The sequence below is a fragment of the Microcaecilia unicolor genome, chromosome 4 (assembly GCF_901765095.1).
Source record: "Microcaecilia unicolor chromosome 4, aMicUni1.1, whole genome shotgun sequence".
In the NCBI taxonomy this organism is placed as follows: domain Eukaryota; kingdom Metazoa; phylum Chordata; class Amphibia; order Gymnophiona; family Siphonopidae; genus Microcaecilia; species Microcaecilia unicolor.
The window spans coordinates 94,373,582-94,381,152 of NC_044034.1; positions in this window are offsets into that span (position 1 = coordinate 94,373,582).

Sequence of the window (7,571 nt, forward strand, 5' to 3'; positions counted from 1 at the left end):
TATTGTACTCTGTGCAACCAGCCCATCCCGGGCAAAGACACCTATTCTTGGTGTCTTCAGTGTCTTGGGCCTGACCATAGCCTGGCCAACTGTGTCCTCTGCCTTCGTATGAAAAAGAGGACTCAGGTTTCAGAGGCTCAACGCGCAAAGCGTTTTGGAGCCCAGTCTGGGCTCTCGATGCTGACATCAGCGTCGAGCATCACACCGTTATCAGGAGCCCAGGTGGGAATGGCTGCTTCGAGACCCAATGACATTGGGAGTAGTGAGGAATCGAGTGGGTCTCCACCTGTCTCGAGGCCTTCTGTACAGCCCCCCCCCCCCTTCCCAGGACTGTCCATCGTCGGACCCGACTCAGAGGCAACGGGAGGATTCAATATCGTCCTTGGCACTGAGGAGCATGGGTGACGTGGGTGAAGGCCAAGAAGCACCGACACCGATCTCCTTTCATACATGATGCTGGGAGCTCCGGGGTGCTGAGGGATTTGGCATTTGAGAAGCGTCAACGCTGGGAGGACCACTCCCCCTCTATTCAGGAGGTGCCGACCCATGTGTCTCCAAGTAGCCGAGATCCTGCACCGGCCCCAGCGATTCTGCAGCCTGCGCCTCAGCCGACACCACAGTTTTTCCCGCAGCCGGCCCTCTATGAGCAAATCCGGGCCTTGCTTCTTGAGCTTTTGGACGGCCGTATGCAGCGATGTGTGTCGGTATCAGGAGTGCTTGCGCCTGCCATACGTACTGCTGCTGCGGTACGTCTGGCCCTCAGCCCACTGTGTGGCCTCCAACGCCAGCACCGCTTGTGGCCCCGGTGTCAACTGCCACCCAGGCCGGTACCTCCTCGATGTCTGTGGAGGAAGCTTCGCTGGACTTGAGACGGGAGCCTGTGTCTCGAAGCCGTTCGAGACCGGGGCCAGGAGCCATGTCCTCGGATATCCCTTAGGGAAGTGCTATCCAACACCAAGGAGGAGTGATCATGGGAATCGGAAGAGGATCCCAGGTACTTCTCCAATGAATCTTATGGGATTCCTTCTGAGCCCTCCCCGCCACCTGAGAGGAGACTGTCTCCACCTGAGAGCCTCTCTTTCACATCTTATGTATGGGAAATGGCTGAGGCCATACCGTTCCCCGTAGAAGTGGAAGATGAACCCAGGGCTAAGATACTCGAGGTCCTGGACTACACCTCCCCTCCTAAGCAGGCAGTGACAGCTCCTCTCCACAGTACACGAGGTAGTCCTTGAATGGAACTGGGTGCCCCCTCTGTCTGTTCCTATAGTCCCCAAGAAAATTGACACCCAGTATTGGATCCACGGGGAACCTGGTTTTGTGAGGTTCAGTTACCTCATGACGCCATGGTGGTGGACTCTGCTCTCTAGAGAGCCAGGAGTACTAGGGACTGTGCCTTGGCTCTCCTAGGCAGAGAAGCTAAGACCCTGGATTCTTTTGGGAGGAAGATGTATCGGACCTCTATGCCCATTGCCCGTATCCAGTCATACCAGCTCTTCATGAGCGTGTACTTGCAGAACTCGATGCGTGAGCTATCAGATTTGGTTGATGCACTCTTTCCGGAGCAGGCCAAGCCGTTTTGCTAGTGGGTCAAGCAGCAGAAGCCATGTCGCAAGTTCTTGGCCAGGGGCACTATGACACTTTTGACATGGCATCCAGGATCTCTGCTGAAGGTATAGCAATGCGCAGACTCTCATGGCTGTGTGTTTCTGACCTGGAACATTCTGTTCAGCAGAGGTTGGTGGATGCCCCTTCCCGGGGGGATAACCTATTTGGAGAGAAAGTTGAGGAGGTCGCTGACCAAATCAAGAAGCATACCGATACTTTATCTTCTCTCTCCTGCCGGGCGTCTTCTGCAACTGCCTCCTCATCCAGGAGGTATTTTGGTAAGTCGCAGAGTACTCCTTTATGTTCATAATTTTTATTAGTTTTATATACTTATTACAGAAATTATCATACTGCAAAAGTGTAATACAGCCATTAAATAATAATACAGGAAAATTATAATTGTCCAAAACGTCCTAATAAAGACAAAGTTTGGCTTCCTTAGACCTCAATAATAGGGGGATAGGAATTAGTGAAGATAACACAATCATAATATGTAAATAAAAATTAGTATGGTTCCATCAGTCCCATAAATATCTCAATTCTATCGTTGTTTATTGTCTAGGAAGGTCTGAAGCTGATCAGGCATATAATATATATATATTTAACTTGATTTAACCTGATGACACATTTACAGGGATAGGCCAGGAGGAAAGAACCTCCCAATTCCAAAACTTTTGACCTCATAGAGAGAATCTTGTGTAAACTTAGTCACATCCGGATAAAGCCAGATCTTCTGGCCAACAAACACACGGTTAGTTGATTTAAAGTAAAGACGCATTACTGCATTTAAATCCTGTTGAAATACAAAAGAAATTATCAACGTCCCTCTTTCAGATGGTTCTTCAATTGTTTGCTCCAAAATGGCTGTGACATTTTGTAGATCTATTGAATTCTCTGTCCCAACCTTTTTCATCATGCTTGGTATGTAATAAATCTTGTTCAAAGGAGGAAATACTTCTTGGGGAAAATTTAAGTTTTCTTTTAAGTATCTCTGGAACATATCTTTTGGGGGTACTCCCAATATTCTAGGAAAATTCAATATTCGGAGATTTAATCTCCTATTAAAGTTCTCTACTTGTTCCAATTTTCTTCTAATTTCCATATTATCTTTTATCACAGCCATTTTAAAATCATCAGTTTGCTTTGTCTCTCTCTGTAAGGCATCGATAGAAGAAAAATCTTGTTTTGCCATATCTAAAGAGTTTTTCACTTCCTGCACATTCAAACTCAGAGTCTTTACCTCGTCCGAAGATTGTCTCAGGGTTTTTTTCTATTTCCAGTAACTTCAGCCAGATCTTACCCAGGCTCACCTCCGTCTCTCCTGCAGCTGCTGATGTCCTTACAGAGTTGGACTCCCCTCTGAGCTCCTCGGAATCACCCTTTCCGGGTTCCGAGAGAAACCCCGTCCCGCTCAAGGCAGTTGCAGGGCAAGGAGGTGTCGTAGAGAAAGGCGGGGAGAGAGATATTTCTGTTTCCTGCGGGGGGATCGCTTCACCGGTCCCTCCCGCTAAGGACTCCACTCTGCTTCTTCGGGACAGTGCGGGGAAGAAGCGCTCCAAACCTCCACTTGCCGGTGTGGACGTCACGGGGTGTAGGGGAACCCCCCGAATCGTCCCTTTACGTTTGGTATGCGGCATATTTCAAAGCAGGTAATTAAATCGAATTTCAGCAGTTAGTAGGCAGGAGCTCGCTTCTAACGCCACCGCTCACGGCGCCATCTTGACACGCCCCCACCCGCAGAGTACTCCTTATTACTACTCTAGGCATAGGTACACTCCAGCAGTCTGCCACCCTGCTCAGGCTTAGCCCCAGTGTGCTCGTTCTTGTCAACAGCGTGCACCCAAGGCCCCTGCTGCTCCCCAGCAAAAGCAAGGGATGAGCTTTTGACTGTCTGTCCCGGACGACTTGCCGGTTGGGGCGGAGGTTAAAGTTTTTTTTCACCAAAAATGGCCTCGCATAACCTCTGACCGGTAGGTTCTTCAAATAGTCTGGCTCAGATACACTTTCAATTTACTTTCCAAACTTCCAAATTGTCCACCGAGAGCTCATTCTTTTAGCTCTCAGCACAAGCAGGTACTTGAAGAGGAACTCTCAGCCCTAGGCCCATGCAGTCAAACCCATTCCACCAGGGGAAGAAGGGCAAGGATTCTATTCCAGGTACTTCCTTGTGCAGAAAAAGACAGGGAGTGTGTCCCATCCTTGACCTAAGGGCCCTGAACAAATTCCTAGTCCAAGAAAAGTTCAAGATGGTTCACCTGGGCCCCCCTCTTCCCATGATGCAGGAAAACGATTGTCTGTGCTCTCTGGACTTGAAGGATGCATATACTCATATCCCGATATTTGGAAGTATCTTTGATTTTGGCTAGGAACACATCACTTTCAGTACCGCGTGTTGTCTTTTAGCCTCATGTCAAGCTCCTAGGGTGTTTACGAAGTGTCTAGCAGTAGTCGCAGCATCGCTACACGAGTTCATGTGTTTGAACCTACCTCCCGGAGACGCAGGTGGACAGTCTTGTCTCTCTAGCGTCCAAGGTTCGAGCATCACAGCAGGTCACAGCTCGGCAGATGTTGAGATTGTTGGGCCACATGGTTTCTGTATGTTACACTCATGGCACACCTGAACATGAGATCTGCTCAGTGGACCCTAGCTTCTCCATGGTACCAAGCCACGGGGAGTCTACAGGATGTCATCCAAGTGTCCCCGGAGCTGGTACGCTCTCTTCAATGGAGGACAATTCGGTCCAGTTTGACCTTGGGACTTCCATTCCAACATGGCATGTTTTTCCAAGCCACTTATCTGGCAGGCATAAACAACGACCTGGCTGACAGTCTGAGTAGGATAATGCAACCACATGAGTGGTCTCTAAATATGGGTGTAGCCCGCAAGATCTTCTGAGCACGGGACATCCCCTCGGTGGATCATTTTGCCAGTCGGTTCAACCACAAAGTCCCTCAGTTCTGTTCCAGGCTTCAGGCCCACAACCACCTAGTATGATGCCTTCCTTCTACATTGGGGACAGGTCTTCTGTATGCTTATTCTCCGATAACTGTAGTGGGAAAGACTTTGTTGAAACTCAACCGTGGAACCATGATTCTGATTGTGCCGTACTGGCCGTGGCAGATACAGTTTCTTCTACTTCTGGAATTGTCCTCCGAAGAAATGTAGAAGTCACGGACCAAGAAAGGGATCTAGGTGTCGTTGTTGATGATACGTTGAAACCTTCTGCTCAGTGTGCTTCTGCGGCTAAGAAAGCAAATAGAATGTTAGGTATTATTAGGAAAGGAATGGAAAACAAAACTGAGGACATTATGCCTTTGTATCGCTCTATGGTGTGACCGCACCTCAACTAGTCTGTTCAATTCTGGTCGCCGCATCTCAAAAAAGATATAGTAGAACCAGAGTTTAAAAAAGGTTTGGGCTGCTTCCTAAAGGAAAAGTCCATAGACCATTATTAAATGGACTTGGGGAAAATCCACTATGTCTGGGCTAAGCAGTATAAAATATTTGATACTTTTTTGGGATCTTGCCAGGTATTTGTGACCTGGATTGGCCACTGTTGGAAACAGGGTGCTGGGCTTGATGAACCTTTGGTCTTTCCCAGTATGACAATACTTATGTACTTATGCACTAAGAGGTGTACTCTTTTAAATGGAGGTTTACTGTCTGACAGCAAGGCCATAGATCCCCTTTCTTGTCCTACACAGTCCCTGCTTGAATACCTTCTACACTTAATCTGATCTCAAGACGGACTCTGTAAGGGTTCACCTTAGTGCAATTAGTGCTTATCATCAACATGTAGAAGGTAAGCCTATCTCTGGACAACCTCTAGTTGTTCACTTCATGAGAGGTTTGCTTTTGTCAAAGCCCCCTGTCAAACCTCCATCTGTGTCATGGGATCTCAACGTCATTCTCACCCAGCTGATGAAAGCTCCTTTGAGCCGCTGAATTCCTTTCATGTGAAGTACTTGACCTGGAAGGTCATATTCTTTGTGGCTGTTACTTCAGCTCGTAGGGGCAGTGATCTTCAGGCCTTAGTAGTGGATGTACCTTTATACTAAGTTTCATCACAAGAGAGTAGTCCTCTGCACGCACCCTAAGTTTCTGTCAAAGGTGGTGTTGGAGTTCCATCTGAACCAGTCGATTGTCTTGCTAACATTCTTTTCCTGACCTCATGCCCATCCTGGCAAAAGCAGCTTGCACACCTTGGACTGCAAGAGAGCATTGGCCTTTTACATGGAGTGGACGAAGCCCTTCAGACAATCCGCCCATTTTTTTTTTATCTCAGCGGGATGGGGGGGGGGGGGGGGGTTGCCAGCGGGAAATGCACCATATCCAATTGGCTAGCAGATTGCATTTCCTTCGTTAATGTCCAGGTTAGGCTGACTTTGGAGGGTCATGACACGGCTCATAATGTTAAAGCCATGGCTGCGTTGGTAGCCCACTTGAAGTCAGTTTCCATTGAAGAGATTTGCAAGGCTGCGACATGGTCTTCAGTCCACACATTCACATCTCACTACTGCCTTGAGCAGGTTACCTGATGCGACAGTCGGTTTGGGCAGTCAGTGTTGCAAAATCTGTTTGCTGTCTAAAATCCAACTCCACCCTCCTAGGCCCGTTTTATTCTGTTCCAGGCTGCTATCTCATCTAGTTTGTATCTAGTTTCAGGTTAATCTGCGTTAAGTCTTTGCCATTGCGAGGCCCAGTTGACCAATGTTTGTTGTTTTGGGTGAGCCTGGATGCTAGGGATATGTGAGAATAAGCAAGCCTGCTTGTCCTCGGAGAAAGCGAAGATACTGACCTGTAGCAAGTATTCTCTGAGGACAGCAGGCTTCTTATTTTTACAATCCCACCCACCTCCCCTTGGAGTTGTCTTTTTCAATATGTTCATTTAGTTTTTTAGCTTTTATGTTAAACTGAAGCGGTGCGTTCACATGATGGGCAGGAAGGCACTGTGCATGTGCGCTGGAGCACAGTTCATGCTCCTGAAAGCTCTATTTTTTTCTATGACAATATTGCTGGGCTGCACAGTGTGGGAACGGCGTCTACCCACTTGTGAGAATAAGAAGCCTGCTGTCCTCGGAGAAAACCTGCTAAAGGTAAGTATTTTCGCTCTATGGGCTCCTTTTGCTAAGGTGCAATGCTGAATAGCCCATAGGAAGAAAATGGGTTTCTTAGCAGGGCTAGTGGGTGGGAGGCAGGGCTAGTGCTGGGCAGACTTCTACGGTCTGTGCCCTGAAAATGGCAGATACAAATCAAGGTTGGATATACACATAAAGTAGCACATAAGAGTTTATCTTGTTGGGCAGACTGGATGGACTGTACAGGTCGTTCTCTGCCGTCATCTACTATGTTGGCACACTTTAGTAAAAAGGAGCCTTATTTAAGTTAAGCAGGTATTTATAGAATAGCACTTAGTTACCCTGCTGGCACTTCCTCTAGTATGTTTATACACAGTGTGAAAGTGCTAGTATTCTAAACATTTCTGTGTAAATGTGGGTACCTAGATTACAGAATTGTCCATCACCTGGTGTGCAAATACTTACCATGTTAACTGGCTACTTTTGACTGATTGGGTATCTTCAGTGGATCAGCCTAACTAGTTAGGTTCTTTAAGTATAACCAGATTGTGATCTCTTTTTTGAGGCAACTTAAGATGTATCCAGAAGTAAACTACATGAGATTTGAGCTGACATATATCCCTTTTTTAATTCAGAATACAGTATAGCATATACCAGCTACATTAGGTGTAAGATAAAATGAACAGGGCACATTCTGTATCTGTGATAGCGTACTATCAGATTTGTCAGGGACAGGGTCCATGAGTTTCTCTATAAAACCAGCCCAGCAAGCAGCTTGCTTTTCATATAACTGGAAGGTTTTTTTTAGTACTTATGCAGTTCCATCACCAGCAATGTTAATCAGATGTGAGCAGCACTGTAGCCTGCGTCGTCAGCGCTCTCTC